Raw genomic sequence first — 23,536 nt, 5'->3', positions numbered from 1 at the left:
CTAGCCTTTTCCACAGTGTGACTGCCAAGCTGTGCAAGCCCTGCATAGCAGAGGCCTCAGTGTTTTTCCTGTAAGAACCTTTGGAATTTGGAGACACCGGGGTGGCGCCAGCCACAAAATGGCTGCTACAGTTACCGTCAATCACACAGTGAAGATCTTTGGCTGTGGTGGCAGCTGATGTCAAAGCAATGTTTTTAAAAATCTATACAGCCAATCAAATTGCCAGTGGTCAATCAGAAGCCTTGCTGGGCAAAAGCCCCACCTGGCAGTGGCGTAGCTGCAACAGGGACATGTGGGGACATTTGCCCCAGGCAGGCCCCCACTGCGTCAGGTGGGGGCGGAAAATCGCCCCCCACATTTCACGCCCAAATTCATTGTTTTTTTAAGCAGAATTATTCTGTCCAGGTTTGGAAAACTCTGGCCCCTTGGTACAGATTAGTCCGTCTGCACAGGGGCTAGCCCTTAGTTGTTAGGCAGTGATTTACACATATTATCCTGTTGTAATCCTTACATCAACCCTGTAAGATCAGCATTATTATCCTTATACTACAGATGGTGGCCTCAGGGAAGGAAAAGTGATTCATACCTCAGCCTCTGCACTATACCAGCTCTCTATCTGAGAAATGTAGTAATACTGCAATATAACGAAACAAAAGGGAGTACTTAAACAATTGCTATATTGTTGGGGTCAAATATATATTTACATTTAACATATTGACTCTGGAAGTGAAATAATCAGAGACAAGTCTCACTGATTTAAGTGCATTAAATATTCATCACTATTACTAGACCAGGAAAGGGATTTAGGCGTCTTAGTTGATAGTTCCATGGGAATGTCAACTCAATGCATGGCAGCTGTAAAAAAGGCAAACTCTATGCTGGGGATCATTAGAAAAGTAATTGATAATAAAACTGCAAAGATTGTCATGCCCTTATATAAAGCAGTGGTGCGACTGCACTTGGAGTACTGTGTCCAGTTCTGGTCGCCGCATCTCAAAAAGGATATTGAGGAGATAGAAAAAGTGCAGAGAAGGGCAACACAAGGATGATTGAGGGACTGGAGCACCTTCCCTATGAGGGAGGCTGCAGCGTTTGGGACTCTTTAGTTTGGAGAGGAGACGTCTGAGGGGGAATATGATTGAAGTCTACAAAATTATCCATGGGGGGGTAGAAAATGTTGACAGGAGAAGAAATTTTTTCTCTCTCACAATACCTAGAACCAGGGGCATCCATTGCCAGAAAATGCTGGGGGGGGAAGAATTAGGACTAATAAAACACTTCTTCCATAGCGTGTGATTGATTGTGTTTGGAATATGCTGCCACAGGAGGTGGTGATGGCCACTAACCTGGATAGCTTTAAAGGGGCTTGGACAGATTTATATGGAGGAGAATTCGATTTATGGCTACCAATCTTGATCCCTCCTTGATCTGAGATTGCAAATGCCTTAACAGGTACCAGGTGATGGGAGCAACAGCATAGAAGGCATTGGATTCATCCGTGCATCAATGAGGCTTCCCAAAGGCACCTGGTGGGCCACTGCGAGTAGCAGAGAGCTGGACTAGATGGACTTTGGTCTGATCCAGCTGGCTTGTTCTTATGTTCTTAAACGAAACAACCTATAATAAAGGATCTGCCATATTTTTCATTGTGACAAATATTTCAGTTCAGCACTGAAGACCTTTAATTTTATTAGATCTTTTCCAGTTGGGAAAAGATGGTTTACTTCTGTCTTGGGAAAAGAAGAATCCTTTCTATAGGTGACATATCTCATTTTTTTGTTGGCTTTTTTGATTTCTTTTGTTATCTGACTTCAGTTCCACTATGCAAGAGAAAGGTGAGCTGATGTTTTAAATAAATAAAATGTTTTGAACACATCCTATCAAATAACAACAGTGCTCCTAACTTTCAAATAGTTAAACAGCTGCTGGTTTTTTTTCTTTCACTCTTTGAAACAAACACAGTTTTATAGTTGCCTAAATGCAATTTCTTGGGACAACGTCCACTCCTTAGAGAGAATATTAGACTTGCAAGTGCGTCTATACTGCTTCCAAGGGATATGGAAGTTCCTGCTTTTCTAAGAAGAAACATCAAGGGGGGAAATTGAATACAAGTTTATTGCTGTGTGGGAGATGGAAATTCTCACAAGGATATAAACCAAAGTTTAACAATTGATGATGGTTTAGAAGAACTGTTTGAATCAGCAAATGATCAAAATCTTTATCTCTGTGGATTGTGGATTTTAAACAAGTCTGCTTGTGGATTTTATTCAAGGTTGTTTTTCCATAATGTATTTTTCCTCCAGGCTTTGTTAATACATACATACATAAAACCTTTATTAGGCATAATACCAATATAACAACCAGCATTATCCAGGCAAATGTTCCATACATAAAACTATCACAGGTATTATTCCAAAGTTCCTAAAAGGAACCTAGCTACAGAATTTAAAATCACAGAAGAAGAGTTGTTTAGCAGGAATGCAACCTTCCCAGCAAGAGTATTCCTTAAACTTAGCAGGAAGGAAAGTCCAAAGCCTGGTCCTAGCTTCCTCGTATTTGGGGCAGTTAAGCATTATATGTTCCACGGATTGTACCACTATAGTACAGTGGGGGCATTTCCGCTCTTGCGAGTCAATTTTAAGAAACCTCCCTTGGAGGTTCCAGGCTTTGTTCATATTTTTTTCTGATAAAATATTTTATTAATTTAAATAAATATGAGAAATAAATGTGATACTAAATATTTATTAAAATACCCAGCCTCTTCCCCTCAAAAATGCTGTACAAAATCCCACCTTGAAAATTTGGTGCTCATAGAGCTTTCTTACATCAAGACTGAATCCATGCCATAATCTTTCTATTTCAGAGGTTGATGTGGAAGTTACCGTAACACTCCTAGACATTACTTTTTAAAAAAAATATTTTTATTGATATTTTGGAATTATTACAGATTTATATTGTATATTTTGTATTCATCCTCCATATCCTTCCCCCCCCCTTTCCCCCTCCCCCCTGTTCTTCTTTTCTTTAGATGCGCAGCAGCAGGTCCATTCTTTTCAATCTTCTTGTCCATTTTTCTTCTGTAATTCCAATTTCGTTTAGCCAGTCTTTGAATTCCATCCAGATCCACTTCATATCTTTTTGTTTTTCTTGCCATATTTGATTTCTTGACATTATGTCAAAAATTTCTAATTGTATTTGCTCCCATATATATTCCAACCATTTCTGCATTGTCCATATTTTTTTGTCTTTCCACCCCAATGCTATTACTGCGTGGGCCGCTCTGATCTTGAATTTGAAAAGCTTTCTCTTTCTTTGTTCTATTATTGTGTAATCTGATATGCCTATAAATAAAAAATCTATATTTATCTTTATTTTTACCTTCACATATTTTTCTATATATATTATCACATTTTCCCACATATTTTTTACTTCTGTACATTCTAGCCACATATGGGTATATATTGCATTTTTCTCCCCACAATGCCAACATTTTGGACTGAGTCCACTTATCATATATGCCAACTGTTTCGGTGTTCTATACCATTTTAATATTAGTTTCTTCTCCAGTTCTGCATATTTATCTATTTTTATCTTATTTATATTGTCTATAGTTCGTTTAATAAGATCTATGTCTTTCACTCCATCTTGTTGCCATTTTTCCATTATAGTTCTTACCATAAATCCCTGATCTTCTATCATGTATTTGTATAACACTCCTAACATTTGTCCTCTCCTTTCCTCATATATTTTTATACAACTTTTCATTATACAATCATCCTCGATCCTGGAGGCTTTTATCTTTTCCCAAATTCCTCTTAATAATAACCAGTTCTCTTTACCTCCTTTCTCTATAAGATTTGGAAACGGTATTAATTCTCCTCTTTCATTATACAGTTGTGCTACCTTATGTATTCCTTGTCTATGTAGAGATCTTATTGCTTGTGTTCCTTCCTGTCCAACCATGCTCCCAAGTGGTGCCGTGTCCAGTATCCCTGGCATCCATTTCCCCTTCCATTTCTCCCAGATTTCCATTAACACTTTTCGAGGGCCTTTTAATTTTTGTCTTTCTATTTTTGAACAGTTTGAATATATTCCAAAGCTACCAATGTTCAAATTTATTTCGTTTTCGAACTTCATCCATCTGTCTCTGTTGTCTATTTGGAATCCCATCAAACTTTTTATTTGAAATGCCTCGTAATATTCCTGTAGTTTTGGGAGCCCCCAACCCATTCAATTTTTAGTCATATAGACTATTTTATTCATTACTCTTGGTTTCTTCTGATTAAATGCCCATAATTTAATTTTCTTGTCCCATTCTTCAAATTGTTTCTTCTTAATCTCTAACGGCAAAGTGTGAAATAGATAGAAGAGTTTTGGCATTATACACATTTTTAATGCCACAATTCTCCTAGAAATAGATAGATTCTTCCCCTGCCTCCTAAACATTACTGTACCACATCTATTCCAATTTAAGCAACTTTATCTGGGCTGCTCACAAACACAGCTAGGCCAGGTTTATTAAAATTTGAGACACTGACATAAATGGCATGATGCCTGGTTGTTGTTTTTTTAAAGCAGCTTTTCTTTAGGAATTTATGATATGCATGAGATTCAGCATGAAGAGGTACTCTTAATTTGCAGCATCTGTTTATTACATATACTTACAGAAAGGTTCCATTGAGGCTCCCAATTCATAGAATCATAGAGTTGGAAGAGACCCCAAAGGCCATCAAGTCCAACCCCTGCAATGCAGGAACACACAATCAAAGCACTCCCGACAGATGGCCATCCAGCCTCTGTTTAAAAACCTCCAAAGGAGGAGACTCCACCACTCTCAGAGGCAGTGAATTCCACTGTCGCAGCCCTGACAGTCAGGAAATTCTTCCTAATGTTTAGGTGGAGTCTCCTTTCCTGTACCTTGAATCCATTACTCCGTGTCCTAGTCTCTGTGGCAGCAGAAAACACTCTTGCTCCCTCTTTGACATGACATCCCTTCAAATATTTAAACATGGCTAGCATGTCACCCCTTAATCTACGCTTTTCGTAAGTAAACATCCCCAGCTCCCTAAGGCTCTCTTTGTAAGGCATGGACTCCAGACCCTTTACCATTTTGGTTGCCCTCCTCTGGACCCGCTCCAGCCAGTCAATATCCCTCCTGAACTGCGGTGCCCAGAACTGTACACAATATTCCAGGTGAGGTCTAACCAATGCAGAATAGAGAGGTACAATTACATCCCTCAATTTTGACACTATACTCCTATTGATACAACCCAGAATCACATTGGCTTTCTTGGCTACTGCATCACACTGCTGACTCATGTTCAGTTTGGGGTCTACTAGGACTCCCAGATCCCTTTCGCATATAGTGTTGTCAAGCCAGGTGTCACCCATTCTATATCTGTGCATTTCATTTTTTCTGCCTATATGTCGGGAGGCCTGTTGATTATGGGGTTTGCTTTTGCTGCCTTCTGGCTGTTGAGGGTTGTGGAATGGGTTAACTGCATTTCTAACTGACTTTTCTCTGTCTTCTGTGTGATGCTATATGGTACCAGGTGCTGTCCAAGGTCAGTGCCTGGCTGTCTTCACTGTTATCTCATTTGCAGTTCTTTTGGCAGGCAATCCCACGAGGGGGGGGGTGCACCCTGCTTTAACTATAGGGGTTTGCATGGGCAAATCCCAGTTCTGGCTTTAGCCAGGGAGATCCGCATTACCAATAAACTACTGTTCTTCTACATGAGTTTGTTGCAGTTTTTGGGATTATTATATCTGTGCATTTCAATTTTCAAACTCGGCTGAAGGCTTTGTGACTTCATTAAGTCACATGAGCTCATGAAGCTCTGGTGGAGTCTCCTTCTTTGGAGGTTTTTAAAGAGAGGCTGGATGGCCATTTGTCAGGAGTGCTTTGATTGTGTTTTCCTGCATTGCAGGGGGTTGGACTTGATGGCCTTTGGGGTCTCTTCCAACTCACTGTACTCCTCCACTGCCATCTCTATGAGAAGCTCCATTCTCTTATTGAAATATGGAATAAAACAGAAAATATAGTTAGGAAGACAATTTGTAATAGTGCATTTGTTACCTTACCCTATAGGGAGGTATTTATAATTTACAGATTAATTTAAATATGAACCAATTAACCAGTTAAGTGGCATATTATTAATTAATCTGCCCAATTATTAATCTTCCCTAAAACATTTTGACCTCAAGGAAACTATAAAAAGAGACCCATATGATCACATAGTGGCAAAGAGTCAATCTACTGCAGCATCCTGTTTCCCACCCGGTGCCTAGAAAACCCACAACCAATGCTCTTGCTGTGCCACCCAGAGCTCCAGGTAAAATTTTAGTGAAATAGAATTTCATCTCCTGAAAGGAGGGAAAGAAGTATATTGCATATTATAATTATAGTAAACCGACTCAGGATTGGCTCTGATGGATTTTCGAGACTGCGTGGCCGGGGTCTGGTGGATCTTGTTCCTAACGTTTCGCCTGCATCTGTGGCTGTCATCTTCAGAGGTGTATCACAGAGGGAAGTCTGTTACACACTGTGTCCTGGGACATGGACAATATATACCCCACTAAACATTCCCTTCTCACTAGACACATTAAATAAACAAATAAATAGTGCAGGTGTTACACTTGCATTACAAACTAACTCAAACAGAAGACAACTTGAGGTTTTTCTAAATATACTATTAAAATGAGGAATGTACCCAGTGGTGGGATTCAAATAATTTAACAACCGGTTGTTTACAAGCACCATTTTTACAACCGGTTCTGCCGAAGTGGTGCAAACTGGCTGAATCCCACCACTGAGTGTACCCACACAAACTACTTTAAAGTTTTCTGCCCTTTCTCCTGTGGTCGACAGACATGCATGAAAACAAGAACGCAGTTTTAGAGGAATTTAAATAAGTTTGTTTTTAATGAAACCATGGTTGATTGACAATTGCACTGCAATCTTATATTCAATTTTCTTCTGCTTTTCACAAGGGTGAAGGACTTTAGAAAGGTCAAACGAGGAACATTACCTTCTTTCATGCTTTTTTAGAATAAGTATGTACACCTTGCACCTCCCCTTGTGCACGGTGGCATTTTCCAGACAGCCTCTCCACACAGGCTCATTCCGCACATGCAGAATAATGCACTTTCAAACTGCTTTCAATGCTCTTTGAAGCTGTGCGGAATGGCAAAATCTACTTGCAAACAGTTGCGAAAGTGGTTTGAAAACGCATTATTTTGCGTGTGCGAAAGGGGCCATAGTGAAACTGTGCTGTGAGGAAATGAAGGGAAGAAACAGTTACAGAGAAAATAAAACTGGAACATTAAATGTTGTCTGGAAAACACCAGAGTGGTTGAAGCCTTCTGGGCTTGGGAAGCCTCAAATCCAGATCCAATTTGCCTTGTTACCCAGTGCTGAGGTAAATCAGGAGCCTGCTTCCTCAGACTCTTAGGATACAAACTGGGATTAAATGTGAGTTTGAGCATAAAAGTAGTGAACGTGATGCTTTTTTCCTCATCCGTTTTTCCACTTAAAGTTGCTTTTTCTCTGAGAGAAGCAAAAGTAATGGATTTTACCCTTCCTCAGAAGGAAAACGTGCTTGTGTATACGTGTGATTCTGAGTGGAAAACTGGCAGGCAGAGAACCAATTAAACAATTCTTCCCTTCCCCTCAGCCATTACTCTGCTCAGACTTGAAGCTACTAGTCTACGATGAATCTTTACCTGAATTGTACTAAAGTCCTCATTAGTAATTTATAGTATGATAATAAAGATCCTCAGTTTATAATCTTTATGTTAGAAGCTTGGATGGAATAAGTAGAAAACATATTTCAAACAAAATTTATCCGTTGTGTGTTTTTGAAACACCCTCCAGTGACCTTGTTTCTACTTTTAAAAGGGGGAGAGACTTCAACAGGCAGCAAGAGCAAATGTTACTTTATTTATTTCAGAAAATGGCAACCCCCTCTCTGACATCCTGCTCAAACAAGTTTACAACTAAACTTAACACCACAAAATTATAAATCATCATAAATTATGAATACAAAACAAAACAGGCCATTAAAAACGAGTTTTTCTAAATTCCCCCACCCACATCATTGCACCAACATTTGCAGGAGGCTGTCCCACAAAGATTCACTGGAAAAGACAATTATGTTAGGAAAAGTGTGAAAGTAGCAGGAACAGAGGAAGACCCAACATGAGATGGACTAGCTTAAAGCAGTGATGGCGAACCTTTTCGAGACCGAGTGCCCAAATTGCAACCCAAAACCCACTTATTTGTCACAAAGTGCCACCATGGCAATTTAACCTGAATACTTAGGTTTTAGTTTAGAAAAAACGGTTGGCTCCAAGGTGTGTTTTACTTGGAAGAAAGCTTGGTGGTAGTCGGGGGCTTTGCTTTGAAGCAACCGTGCAACTCTTCCAACAGGTGAATCACGACCCTAGGAGGGTTTGCTCAAAAGCAAGCCCCATTGCCAGCAACCGAGCTTACTCCCAGGTAAAGGATCACACTTTAGTTCTTTGCATGAAAATCAGTGGGGTTTAACAGCGCTTAACAGGGTTACCTACACTGCTTTCCCAAAACTAGGTCTTAGGTTTTATGCTAATAATCGAGCTCAGCGGCCCAGGCCAGCCTAGATGAGGGGGGGGGGGGCACTCTGTTTGCGTGTGCCCACAGAGAGGGCTCTGAGTGCCACCGCTGGCACCTGTGCCATAGGTTCGCCACCACTGGCTTAAAAGAATCCATGGTCTTCCCTTTGCAAAGCTGGAGAAATAATTCATCAGTTGCCTGAAATCAGAAGCGACTTGACAGCACATGACATAAGAAAAAGAGCTGGATTTATATCCCCCTTTCTCTCCTATAAGGAGCAGTGACTAGGTATAGATTTTTATAGGGGGGGTTCGGAGGCGAGGCTACGCCCCCCCACCCCTGGGGGTGTGGCCACGCCTCTCCAAGCCATGCCCATGGCCTCAGTGCTTATAAAAAGCAGCTCTCCGAGGCAAGGAATGGCAGACTCCTGTGACCTGCCCCCCCCCCCCCTGGCTGGGCTCCCCAGCTGGCAGCCGACAGTCCCTTCTCTCTCCCCTCTTGGCAGAGGCATAGCTAGGGAAAATGGAGCCCAGTGCAAAATCTGAGGTTTGCACATTCCCCCCCCCCCACTATGGGCAGCTGCTGTGACGGTGGAATCCACCCCCAAACAGCATCACTTTCGACGGTGTTTAAATTAGGGAGCCCAGATTCTTCTTTTAAATCCATTTTAAAGGGAGAATCTGGGGTCCCCAGTAAAAATAACATTGAAAGTGATGGTGTTTTGGGGTGGATTCTCCCCACCTGAAACAGCATCACTTTCAACATTTGAACTGGGGACCTCAGATTCTCACTTTAAATCCATGCCGAAGGGGGTGGATTTAAAAAGAGAATCTGGGGGTATTTGGGGGGTGCCTGCTGTCAGGGGTACAATTTTTAAGCTAGCAGCACCAAACTTTCAGGGTATCTTTAGGAGACTCTCCTGATGATACCACCCAGGTTTGGTGAAGTTTGTTTCAGGGGGTCCAAAATTATGGACTCTCAAAGGTGTAGCCCCATCTCCTATTAGCTCCCATTGGAAACAATGGGGGATGGAGGCACCCGCTTTGGGAGTCCGTAACTTTGGACCCCCTGAACCAACCTTCACCAAACCTGGGTGGTATCAGCAGCAGACTATCCTGATGATACCACCTAGGTTTAGTGAAGTTTGACTTAGGAGATCCAAAGATATGGACCCTCAAAAGGGTAGCCCCATCTACTATTAGCTCCCTTTGGAAACAATGGGGGATGGGGCACACCTTTTGGGGGTCCATAACTTTGGACCCCCTGAACGAAACTTCACCAAACTTGGCTGGTATCATCAGGAGTGTCACCTGACGATAGCCTGAAAATTTGGTGCCGTTAGCCTAAAAACGGCGCCCCCTGCAGGCCAAAAACAAAAAACCACGTTAAAATGCAAAAACCCACAAATGGGGGCGGAGCTTCGGACATGCAATGGGGGGGTTTGAACCTGAGACCCCCGCTTTACCTATGTCCCTGATAAGGAGACTCAAAGGGGCTTACAATCTCCTTTCCCTTCCGCCCTCACAACAAACACGCTGTGAGGCAGGTGAGACTGAGAGAGCTCCAAAGAACTGTGATTAGTCCGGTGATGGCGAACCTATGACACACCACTGACACGCAGCCGCATGCGGCCGCCCATTGGGCCAAATGTGACTCGTGTGTGCACGCAGCCCCAGTGACTGGAGAGAGGGCGAGCGGAGCGAGGCGTGACTTCCTTCCCCGATGGGTTCAAACTTCGGGTGAATCCATTCCCAGCCGAGGTGACTCACTCGGGCCAGGCTCATTGCAGAAAGGGCCAAAGAGGTCTTTGTGAAGAGATTTCATTGCGGAGATAGTTGAGAGTTCTCAGTAGAACGTACTTGTTGTGCTCCTCGTGGGGCCTTTTATTTACTATGTATTCATACAATTGCTCCTGATTTATGTATTTCTTTCTGACTATGCCAATAAAGGCTTATGTATGTATGTATGTGTGAAGCAGTTTGCTTTGGCAGAGCACCAGGGAAGAATAAGGAAGGAAGAGAGGTTTTTCTGCAGCCCCGGTTATGAACACCTGCTTGAACATTGCACAGCTTTGTCCCTGGCTTTATTTCCCTCTATAGCTGTATTCTAAAATCACTCATGTTAAGAAGCATTAGTTTCCCATACTTGAGTCCCTTCTATGCATGGTATCTGGCTTACCAGTTAGCTTTATCACAAGCGAGGAAGGAGGCAGTATTACGTCCAATTTTTTTCCATATGCTAACTGGAGAGCAAAATGATGCCAAGATTCTCCCACTCTGATTGGAACACACCCACCTATGGGAAGTTACAAACAACAAGGCCTCGATATCTCGGCTATAAGTCCGCCTTAAAATTGTCAAGGTTCTCTACAGTGATGCAAACTAGCACAGGTATTAAGTGTGAAGATGGTAATCAGGCTCACAATCCACAGAGCCACGCTCAAATTTCCACAGCCTGTGAGTACAGCTGAAACAGACAATTCAGTTCAATAGCACTTTCTAACAGAGAGGTAGGCCACATGCTAATTGAAGGGAGCTATTTTAAAAAACAACCACCCAGACTCTGGGTGTTTATCTTTTATTGCTGGCTTGGATTTATTAGGTCCACACTATGAACACAATATCTGTGTTTGACAATATCGCAAGCCTTCATATGAACAGGAATAATTTGTAATTTAACTGAATTTCTCTCACACATCCCTCTCTCAGAGCATATCAGTGGAAACTCGTTTTGCATTAAATAAGATATCTCCCTGAGGTCCTTTATGTTAATGACATCTTGTAACAGTGAGTTCCACAGACTACAGTACTCTGATCAATGCCCAACGATGATGTTTCCAGCCTGCACAAACATACCATTTTTAACAATTTACTTTTTAATTAAAAAATCTAATGCTCTGCCATTTAAGCTGTGGAGGCTTACCTGGAGAACTAGATTAGTCTGTGCACTGCAACACATGCAAGCTGGGTGATCTTGGGCTAGTCACAGTTCTTCAGAACTCTCTCTGGGGCATTTTTAATGTGATGATGATTTAGAAATGACCTGGTGCCAAAAACCTTTTTTTTTGGTCGTGGTGGGGTGGCCGCAGCCACCGGGGGTCCCCCACACACCGCTGCCTCTCCCTCTGCTGCCCTGACTCACATGCCTCTCTCTCTCTCTCTCTCTCTCTCTCTAATTCTTGCCATTTGTGCCAACAGGCGGGAGACACAAGTTAATTACCTCAGTGTTTAATTGAATTATTTTATAATCTTGCATGATTTAATTGCTTAAATTAATTTTTTATATATTTTATGTTTGCTGCCTTGTGGACCCTGATTGAGTAGAAAGGTGGCATAAAAATTGTTTTAAATAAACGAAGTGGTGTATCGCACTAGTGGCAGGATTGGATAGAAGCCAGGTATGCATTTGGTAGGTGTGCCGCCTTCGAGAAAGCGTGCATGTAAAACTCACTGATTTAATACATTACCTCTTGAGCTCGTAACTGTTCTTAAAGTGCTGCGCCGACATAAAACCATACCTGGAGCATCCCTGCTGAAACCCTATAAAGAGAAGCAACCAGAGGCAATGTAGTGGCTCAGGCTACAAACCTGGCAGAAAAATCCTACTGAACATAACAGGTCTACCTGTAAATCAACATGCTCAGATTGTGGTATCATGAAAAAATTCACTTTACTTTTTTTAAAAAAAAATCAAATTTGAACGGATTTCATCCTCAAGCATGACGATGCAAGGTTCTGATTCCCCCCCTTGGGGCAGCCATTGGAAACCCAGCTGCCCACCTGTGAGAGGAAGAGTCACGCTGGTTCAGTGGCCCACCTTACATTTTTTCTTTCTTTTTAAAAAATTTTTTATTGTATCATTTGAACATTACAGGAGCAGCAGTGGCATAGGAGGTTAAGAGCTCGTGTATCTAATCTGGAGGAACCGGGTTTGATTCCCTGCTCTGCCGCCTGAGCTGTGGAGGCTTCTCTGGGGAATTCAGATTAGCCTGTACACTCCTAAACACGTCAGCTGGGTGACCTTGGGCTAGTCACAGCTTCTCAGAGCTCTCTCAGCCCCACCTACCTCACAGGGTGTTTGTTGTGAGGGGGGAAGGGCAAGGAGATTGTCAGCCCCTTTGAGTCTCCTGCAGGAGAGAAAGGAGGGATATAAATCCAAAACTCTTCTCTTCTTCTTCTATATTAGTACTCTTCTTCATTCATTTTCAAACAATACATTTTCCCCTTTCCCCCCTGTGTTTTCTTCATGATTTTATCAAACAGCAGTAAGTTCATTCTTTGTAATCTCTTCTCCCATATTTCCTCATGGACTCCAGCTTCTTTCATCCAGTCCACATATATCAGTGATGGCGAACCTATGGCACGGGTGCCAGAGGTGGCACTCAGAGCCCTCTCTGTGGGCACGTGCAAACAGAGTTCGTCATATGGGGGGGGAATCCCCCGCACATCTAGGCTGGCCTGGGCCGCTGGGCTTGAGTATTAGCATTAAACCTAAGGCCTAGTTTTGGGGAAGCAGTGTAGGTAACCCTGTAAATCGCTGTTAAAGCCCACTGATTTTCATGCGAAGAACTAAAGCGCGATCCTTTACCTGGGAGTAAGCTCGGTTGCTGGCAATGGGGCTTGCTTCTGAGCAAACCCTCCTAGGGCAGTGATCCACCCATTAGAAGAGTTGCATGGTTGCTTCAAAGCAAAGCCACCGACTACCACCAAGCTCCTAACCAACCTTTTTTCTAAACTAAAACCTCAGTATTCAGGTTGAATTGCCATGTTGGCACTTTGCGATAAACAAGTGGGTTTTGGGTTGCAATTTGGGCACTCGGTCTTGAAAAGGTTCGCCATCACTGACAGATATTGTCCAGATCTTCAAAATTTCGCTCTGTTTATCTCGTCCCAGTTTATTCTTTGTTATTATATCGAAAATGTCCAGTGTCACTTGTTCCCAGATGTTCCCATTTGTTTTAAATAAACATAAAATATACATAAAATAAACATAAAATCCCATTTGTTTTAAATAAACATAAAATATATTAAAATGTTCCCATTTTTTCTTAGTGGCCCACCTTACAGACCAGGAAAGGGATTTGGGCGTCTTAGTTGATAGTTCCATGGGAATGTCAACTCAATGCACGGCAGCTGTGAAAAAGGCAAACTCTATTCTGGGGATAATTAGGAAAGGAATTGATAATAAAACTGCAAAGATTGTCTTGCCCTTATATAAAGCAGTGGTGCAACCACACTTGGAGTACTGTGTCCAGTTCCGGTCGCCGCATCTCAAAAAGGATATCGAAGAGATAGAAAAAGTGCAGAGAAGGGCAACGAGGATGATAGAAGGACTGGATCACCTTCCCTATGAGGAGAGGCTGCAGCGTTTGGGACTCTTTAGTTTGGAGAGGAGGCGGCTGAGGGGGGATATGATTGAAGTCTACAAAATTATGCATGGGATAGAAAATGTTGACAGAGAGAAATTGTTCTCTCCTTCTCACAATACTAGAACCAGGGGGCATTCATTGAAAATGCTGGGGGGGAAGAATTAGGACTAATAAAAGGAAACACTTCTTCACGCAACGTGTGGTTGGTGTTTGGAATATGCTGCCACAGGAGGTGGTGATGGCCACTCACCTGGATAGCTTTAAAAGGGGCTTGGACAGATTTATGGAGGAGAAGTCGATCTATGGCTACCGATCTTGATCCTCCTTGATCTGAGATTGCAAATGCCTCAACAGACCAGGTGATCGGGAGCAACAGCCGCAGAAGGCCATTGCTTTCACCTCCTGCAGGTGAGCTCCCAAAGGCACCTGGTGGGCCACTGCGAGTAGCAGAGAGCTGGACTAGATGGACTCTGGTCTGATCCAGCTGGCTCTTTCTTGTGTTCTTAAGGCCATTGCTTTCACCGCCTGCCTGTGAGCTCCCAAAGGCACCTGGTGGGCCACTGCGAGTAGCAGAGAGCTGGACTAGATGGACTCTGGTCTGATCCAGCTGGCTCCTTCTTATGTTCTTATGTTCTTACAAAGCCGTCGTGAGGCTTGCCCCGAAGGGCGCCCCTGACAGCCGTGATGGCCAAAAACGAAGGCCAGGAAAGCCACCCGTGCCGCAGAAGGACCAACTCAGCGACACGTCACGTCTGAACTCCGGGACGGCCCCGATCAGGCCAGAGGTGGGCCGAGCAGGATTTCCCAAGCGCCGTTTCCTGCTCCAGCCGGGCGGGAGGCACCTGGGCCTCCGCCTCCTCCCCCCTCCCTGAGGAGGCACCTGGGCCTCCGCCTCCCCCGCCCTCCCTTTCTCCGCCCTCCGCTGGTTTCGACTTTCTTTCCCCGCCCGGAAGCTCACCGGCGAAGCGGCCACGTTACCTCAGTCGGAGCGGAGCGGCCCCGGGGCTGGCGGCGGCTCCCACCCCCCACCCCCCACCCCCGCCCCGCGGCGCCCTCTTTGGACCAGCGGCCGGCTTTTCCCGCGCGCGGCGTCTGAGGCGCCCCCCGCACCTGGCCAGGTGAGTCCCTGGGAGCCCAGGCGGGGTCTTCGGGGCGGGGCGTGGGGCTGGTCTGGCCCCGCCCCCGGCCCTTTTCCGCTCGTGGGGAGGGGGCTGGAGGGAAGGGGCCGCTGAGCCTCCATTTCGCGCTCCGAAGGGCGCCGCAGAAGAGGCTCCTGGGCGGATGCGGGGCAGTTCTGGGGGAGCTGTTTGGGATTTGTCTTTGCTCATTCATTATTCTATGGGACTAAACTTTGGGGCTGTGATCGGGGGGCGGGGGGAGTGAGGGAGCAGAAAGGGGCGGGGGCGCCCTCACGAATAATAATAATAATGTGTTTTAAGTGGAGTTATTTTAAATAATAATAATGTGTTTTTGATTAATTGTTTTCAACATTTTGAACGTTTTTATGGCCCCCAAGTTTGGGAGTCTGGTTAGGGGGAAAGCGAAGGAGCAGAACGAGCAGGGGGCTCCCTCACGAATAATGGGGTTTTACTTGGATACTTTTAAATGAGGATGTGTTTTGATGCATTGTTTTGAATGTTTTAATGTTTTTATAGTCCCCTACTTTAAAAGGCGCGGACAAGTAGGGCAATAAAAAATAGGAACTTTGGATCAATGATTTTATCTTTTATTCAAATTTTGTTCCGGTTTTTAACTTGAACTTATTATTTTTTGGACAAACAGTCTCTGGAAACTGGTTACCTCAATTTTATTTTGTATCTGGTCTGGAAATGTACTATCTGGATTTGATATTTGATATCTGATACTTTCTGGTCTTTGACCGAAATAAAAGATTGATTGGTTGGTTGATAGTCCCCTACGTTGGGGCTCTGATCAAGGCTCATTCCGCACACACAGAATAATGCACTTTCAAGCTGCTTTCAGGGCTCTTTGAAGCTGTGCGGAATGGCAAAAACAGTTGTGAAAGCAGCTTGAAAGTGCATTATTTTGCGTGTGCGGAATGAGCCTTAGAGGGAAAGCAAGGGAGCAGAAGGGGCACGGACTCCCTCACAAATAATGTGTTTAACTTGAATAATTTTAAATAATACTGTTTTTGATTAGTTTGTGTTGGACATTTAATGTTTTTATATGCTTCAGCTGTCAATATCTGAACTCCCTTTAATGTGTTTTTATGGAATTATTTCAAAAGTTTGAATGTTTTTATAGGGGACCCTATAAGCCAACTTGGGGACCCTGAACGGGTGGAACGGTGGCATGAAGATATTGTAAATAGGTTAACTTTCTTCCCACACACGTGCATAGTCCTCAGGGAATTGTGACCAAGTAACAAATGAAAATTTTAAAAAGATGATGAGTTTGGGCCTCAGGAGATCTTCTATGCAGCATAATGCGTAAAAATAGAAATTGCAGCGTGGTTGCTGTGCTGTGGGCCTGTTGCAACACACACAACAAAGAATTGCAACCCGCACACAAAACAGCTGAGCCATGGCCACGCAGCCTGGAAAACCCACCACTACCAGGTAGTCCTGGCTGTGAAAGCCTTTGACAATACGTGAACAAAAAGAGTCTTGTGGTGCTGGGAAGACCAACAGAGGTGGGCAGCCCTCCTTGAAGCTACACCCTTTTTTTTCTGCACTGAAATTTCCAGAGATTTTCTGGGCCAGAGTTGAAAAGCCCCAGAGCTAAGCAGCCCTGGCAAGAGCTCTTGGATTTCGACTCTGGCTGTAGTGGTCCACAAGGAACTTTCCCTGTTAGTTAACAGCCAGGCCTCCTCTGGGTTCCTCAGACATTGCAGCTGGGGAAAGGAATATCCTTTCTTCATGTGTATGTTAGTCTTGATGTCTGAAAACATATGCCATGTGTCTGTCCAAAGGGGCATGCCGAAGAACGTCTGTGACAATAAATCTGCTGGTCTTTAAGGAGTCACAAGACCCTTATTGGGGTGGTAACAAAACAAAAGAAGAAGAAGAAGAAGAGTTTGGATTTATATCCCCCCTTTCTCTCCTGTAGGAGACTCAAAGGGGCTTACAATCTCCTTTCCCTTCCCCCGTCACTGCAAACACCCTGTGAGGTGGGTGGGGCTGAAAGAGCTCCGAAAAGCTGTGTCTAGTCACTAACGCAGGGTCACCCAGCTGGCGTGTTTGGGAGTGCACAGGCTAATCTGAATTCCCCAGATAAGCCTCCACAGCTCAGGCGGCAGAGCTGGGAATCAAACCCGGTTCCTCCAGATTAGAATGCATCAGACTCCTATTCTGAATATAGGGTTTTTTTGTGTGTCTCTTGCTCTGTTGTATTTGCACAGCATCCCTTGGTGAGTAAATGAAACATGTGAATAAGAAAATGGGGCGGGGGAGGTTGGGGCCAAAAGCCCCCCCTCACAACTTCTGGTATCGATTGGGGCTCTGTATGGCTATTTTTTAGGGATTTTGAGATTCTTTTGGCAAAGTTCTAAGTCCAACTGACAGACACCCCTGGTTTGAATTAGAACTGCATGAGAAGATTTAGGTAAAAATATGAGTTGGTAGATTGTAAAAAGTGTAAATCTATAGATTTGATCTTCATATTTTGCTCTGAACATCCTGCTTCTCCCCTCCACCACTGTAGGTTCTGGTGAACATGAAAATTTGCTCATTTACTTTAGATGTTTTGTTGATCCTAAAAAAAATGCTATTCACATGTTAAAACAGAGTTTCGTCTGTGATATCAACAGTATTATCCCTATTGATGATGTTTATATTGTGCTTTTCTTTCATAATGGTACTCAAGTTTGCATTCAGGGGATTTCCAGGAGGGCTGCCAATCAGGTACTTAACGGAAAATGTAAGGGACAACATACGAGCAATGAAGGAACAAGAAATAGCCCACCATTTGTGCAACATGATCTCAAGGGTACTTGATGTATATTATTACTACTTGATTGGCGCTTCTTATCAAAGTGACCAAAGGGTGATTTTTTTCCATTCATGTAGTAAAGTAGTCTCTACTTTATACCCTGGGTCAAGCTGATGAACCATCAGACCAAATGTAGCCCCATCATATCAAGGGGCTTAGAAAACATAGAAAACAATAGCTTTTGTAGTTCGAGTTTAAACAAACGTTTATTAACCAAAGGCCATATACACACATATAGTCCATCAATAACCCTTTAAAACATTTAACCTATATGATAAAATCTGGGTCAGTTACAACTTTACTTATGAGTTAGGTGGATCAGATAACAATGCTAATTTTACAACATATAAGCCTTTAAGAATGTTAAATATGAAAATTATGAAATATTAATTACTCAAACATGAGATAATACCCAGTTTTACATAATAAAATGGGTCTCTAAGAACCAGTGTTATCACACTTAACAATAGCTTTTGTACATAAACTGCATATACAAGGAGGAAAGTTGTGATTATGATTGCCATCAATAATAGTATTACTATAGATGCAGCTCTGTACTAATAGCATTTATTTATCTGCTTATTTAGATATTTATGCTTTGCTTTTCTCCAGTGGGGACCAAAAGCAGCTTAACCTTTTGTGTGCTTTTATCTTTACATAACAACCGTTTGAGGTATGTCAGGCTGACTGAGTGAGTAACTGGTCTAAGGTCTGCCTGTTTATGGCACAAGTGCAGATTTCAATAGGAGTCTCACAGATCCTAGTCTAACACTAGCTACGGTGCCTCACAGTGCTAATACTCTTTCTTAAATATCTGTCAGCATAAAACTGTGTGTGTTTGTACAGTAAAAATGTTGCAGAGCCCAGTTGATTTTATTGCCCTTAGTACATGGAATTAGGATTGCTATCAAAATCAGTAATGGAACAGCATGGTGGGACTAATTGCTGTACAATCCTGCAGTGTGTGAGTGCGTTTAAAAGGTAATAGTTGGTTTTGTAGAAAGGAATATTCCGTGATAATGAATTCTAAGCTTGTATGTATTATTTAGGTTCATCTGGTATGATTAATTGTGGCCATCTTGGTCTTGGAGTTTTCCTCAATTGGCCAGGATTTAGAGTATCTAACTAGGCCAGTGGTGGCGAACCTTTGGCACTCCAGATGTTATGGACTACAATTCCCATCAGCCCCTGCCAGCAATTGGCCATGCTGGCAGCGGCTGATGGGAATTGCAGTCCTTAACTTCTGGAGTGCCAAAGGTTCGCCACCATGGAACTAGGCTCTGAAAGACCTGGCTTCAAAACCTAATTCTGCCACTTCTGAACTTTGCTGGGTGACCTTGGACCAAACTAAATGACATCATTCTGCTGTTGTAATTACAAAATGGAAGAGAAAACGGTATAAGCTGCTTTGAATCCCCATTTGGGCGAAAGGTAGGGTGTAAATTCAGTGTATTAGATTAAAATTAAATCTAACATGTCAATAAATCCTAGTTGCAAGAATAAACAAGTAATAAACAGTGTTTCTAAGGTAATGATTCACAGTTGTTCTTTTATATGTGAGCTTTAGTTTGGACTCTGCCCTTTTTGATTGGGTAATCTTTTGTTTGCCTTTTGTGTAGTTAGAAAAAGAAAAAATGGCTCACATTAAGATCTATGGCTAAAACCCACTTCCCTGTAAGCATTATTGTATATAGAGTTGAGTTTTAAATGCACAGTCTTCCTTTCGTGCAGTGAATGCCATGTTTCCTGTATCTGTTGTTCTGTTGTGTGTTTATCTTCTGTGTCTTGCACTGGGGAAAGGAGATAAAGCACCCTTCGTTCTGAAAAGCCTGCAGCGTGAGAACTTACAGAGAAAGAGTGAGAGATGCCCAAAGAATGCATTGACAAGGAAGAGCAAATTCACTCTAATGCTCTTTGACTAGGGTGGGGCCAAAGAGAGATGGCCAAACTTTATGCTGTCATATGTTGCTCATGAAAATTTTCTTCACTTTAAAAAAAAATCAAATAAACAGGTCACTCTAGCCTGTTTTCCTGTGAGCCACTGACGTGAACATTTGGCCAACTGTCCAAAGCCTGTGTTTGTGATGTAGTCACAAAAAACAAGCCTTAGAAACAAGGTGCTTCTTTTCCAATTTCCAGATAATTATAATGAGAAAAATATTCTGTAGTATTGTAAATATTTCTTCAGGTAATACAGGTAAAATGAACATACGGTTTCAAATATGTCCTCATCCAAAGGTGCCATTTTTACAGAGGAAATGCTAATGAGTAGGTGCGTATGCCTTCAGAGACAATAAAGTAGGGTTATTTCTTTTCTGAAAAGGATGATTGAAAAGATAATAAATCAATGCTTACCTAGGTATTGTGCTGATGCACCTCAGGAAAACATAAACAGGAGGATGTGATTTGACTGGACAGAAGAGGACGACATAATTATATGGTCCCTTGGGAGGCGTCTTCTTGAGGCAGTGATAAGTTGTCTTTGTCAGCTATCAATAGAAACTTTATTGAGATGTTACCTTGATAACTGTAAAGCTCTCCTGGAAAAGTGCCATTGAGAATTCCTGTTGGGTTTTTCTTTTATTCATGTGATTATTGGTGTGTCTTCTGCCTGTGCCAAAATTGAAGGACCAAACAATCCAGTGCATTCAGAGAGATAAATTATTTTTTGGAGAGGAAAAAAAGTCTAATGCTGCAGTACAGGCAAAATGACTAGTTGTGTAATAAGTGGAAACCTCCCCCTAATCCCAGTGTTAAGCCTGGTTTCTGTCCTCCATTATAAATGCTTTACCCAAGCTCTGTTCGGATTACTAGGCTGCAGGCAGTACTGACCATGACAAAAAGTCATGAGGCTGCAGCCAAAAAGGACACTGCCTTCATCTCTGTAGTTTGATACCACAATGTTGTGTGTCCACTTGTCCACATTCATCATTGCTGGTTGTTGGAGACAGGAAAGTGCCTAACATTAGGGTGTGGGCAGATGTTGCTCTACGACACAAAGGGGCCAAACTCAATATGGGTTTTGTTCTGATCTATACTAATGTCGGTTTGATTCAGTACAGACTGATTCAGAGCCTCAACAGTGTTCTGTTGGTGGATAATTTTGCAAACTTCAAATTTGTTTAAACCATAAAACTCTTAACCTTTTCAACCAATAAGGCACATTTTTAGCAAAGGGCTCCATGTTACTCCAGTTTAGGATATTGCTGAAGCTTTGTGTGTTCCAAGTACAACTGTGTGAATGAACCAAAAGAGGGCCAAAGCAACCAGGATGGAAGTGCAACTCTGGTACAGAGTAAATTGAAAATAAAATCCTCCTGAGCTGAAAAGAATTTGATAAATGTATAAATCTAGAAGAGTAGCTTACTCTGTCGTCTCGTGACCAGCTAAATATTCTTCAATAGAATGCAAAGAAATGACTTCAAATTGAGCTGGCCATACATACACGTATGTGTAAAATACGTGAGCTTCAAGTTATAAATACAGTAAAGACTAGTATCCTCATGTGCATTGGCATGCATATTTCCTATGCTATGCAATTCTATACTGATTTTTCCACCAAGAGTGTATTTTTAAAATAAAGTGTTATATTTGTTTGTTTTTTGCAGAGGAAGGCAATAGCAAACCAGTTCTGTTAGCTTCTTGCCTTGAAACCCCAACATGATGGCATTTTTCACACATGCGTGCGCACAGACACACACACATTTGCTTTTCTTATAAACTGGTGTTTTAGAAAGTCTTTGGCTTATCTGGACAATAGGAGGGATGAAATGACAATGGTGGTTGTGTGGCTAAGGAGGGCCTGGAAGGTAAGGGAAAGTCATGCAGCACTGGACAGGGTGTTTGGGTTTTACTTTTGTATGAGTAAGTCCAGCCCTGCAGTCTTCTAGGGTAGGATCCTACCAATATTTCCACTGGGTGAGAATGGTGAGTCTCCGTTCACCACCAAAAAGATAAATGCTGGGGGCCAACGGATCCATGTAGACATATGCCATATGGACTGTCGTATGCAGGAAAATTGGGCAAGCAAGACCCAAGCTCTAGTTCCAAGCCACTTTTAGACATTGGCCACTTGCTTCTGGACTCCACCCCGCCCCCGCACTCAAATGTTTACATATCTTACAAAAGAAAACTGAGGATCCCTGAATACAGCGGCGAAGTTCCCAGGGGGAAGGGGGGGGGTACACGACGCACTGGGCGCATGAATTTGGGTCATGGGGGTGCAAAATCCCCTTCCCCTCCCCTGCCCCCCGCGGTATCCCTCCCACATACTTACTTTAGAAAACCGAGCAGGCTGGAGAACAGGCCTTCCTGTTCTGGTGGGAACTACAGGTGGAAGGTGCATTTGGATAATTTTACGAATAAGGAGTTATCGAGGAGCCTTTGCAGTACAGTCCGGACTAATTTAACATGCTCCTCCTCGTTGTCCAAGTACACCACCACACCTTTAAACAACAAATCCTGCAACACCTCATTGATCAGAGACATGAAAGCCCCGGGTGCCCCGTTTAATCCGAATGGCATTACGAGATATTCAAACTGTCCAAACTTAGTATTAAAGGCAGTAAGATATTCATAGCCTTCGGCATAGCCAGAAGCAGCTGACAGCCACCTCCCAAGGACAGACCACACACTCACCACATCCTGACAGTCAGCAGGAGGCCAGCAAATTACAAGGAATGGTCCGTTCAAACAAGCAGAACCATAAAATCTTAACTGGCTAGTTAGACCAATGAGTGCAAACTGTAGGGAGCAGGTATAACGCCATAAGAGTTTCAAGGCAGCCATGTTTGCTTTGTTTTTTGCTATGCCATAGCTGACTTATGGTGACCCCACAGGGTTTTCAAGGCAAGAGACAGGAGGTTGGCCATTGGCTGTTTCTGCACCATAACCCTGGTATTCCTTGGAAGTCTCCCATCCAAATACTAGCCAGGGTCATTATTTCTCAGGACACTCAACTGGAGATCAGTTGTAATTCCAGGAGATCAACAAGGAGGTTGGCAGCGCTACTTGATAGAGCTGTGCTATAAGCCTCGCAGTCCTAATGTGACCTGGCTTTCTTGAACAAATTGCAGTTCCTGGTTCTGTAACTGCAGTGCCTCTTATAGTGTATTGCAGCCCAGCTTGTGCTAATTGCCCCTGCCTTGGAACATGAATGTGACTTGAGATTTTGTGAGGAAAAACTGGAATAAGATTATGTAACCGTGATTTTATTTGAGATACCATCAGTTGCTGCTACTCAAGAAAAGATCTGGACGGATACCTATATCCCACCTGAAAAAACATTCGTTAAAATAAACACAAAATTTTCATTTCTTTTCCCTGTGCAATTCCGTGCGGAGTTTCTCCAGTCTGAGCCTTTGTGTAGATTTTGTTTTGAGTAACTCTGCATAGGATCACTGACTTCTTAAATCCCACTGTTACAACTTCTTTTTGATGCTACCATAAGGCCTTGTATAAACAGTGCCAGGAGATCAGTATGTTTTTATTTTGTCTCTGCTATGCTTAGAGAGCCTACAACAATTTAAGTCTAGCAGCAGCTTGTTAAGATAAGAATTTGAACATTCCTGTTTGTTGCTGATATGTTACACTAATTATGGTCTGGATTTAGTCTGGTATAGTGATGG

General features: G+C 42.8%; 1 protein-coding gene across 1 annotated transcript in view; it reads left to right on the top strand.

The window, feature by feature from the left end:
- Positions 1-14,761: 14,761 nt before the first annotated feature.
- The window catches only part of LOC125443097 (ligand of Numb protein X 2-like), a 65,425-nt gene continuing 56,650 nt past the window's right edge, over positions 14,762-23,536 (top strand). The window contains exon 1 of the mRNA XM_048515003.1: positions 14,762-15,076. The gene's annotated coding sequence lies outside the window, so the exon portion shown is untranslated. The remainder of the gene's footprint in view (positions 15,077-23,536) is intronic.

The sequence above is a fragment of the Sphaerodactylus townsendi genome, linkage group LG13, assembly GCF_021028975.2.
Source record: "Sphaerodactylus townsendi isolate TG3544 linkage group LG13, MPM_Stown_v2.3, whole genome shotgun sequence".
Lineage (NCBI taxonomy): Eukaryota > Metazoa > Chordata > Lepidosauria > Squamata > Sphaerodactylidae > Sphaerodactylus > Sphaerodactylus townsendi.
This window is presented reverse-complemented; position numbering and strand designations above follow the sequence as displayed.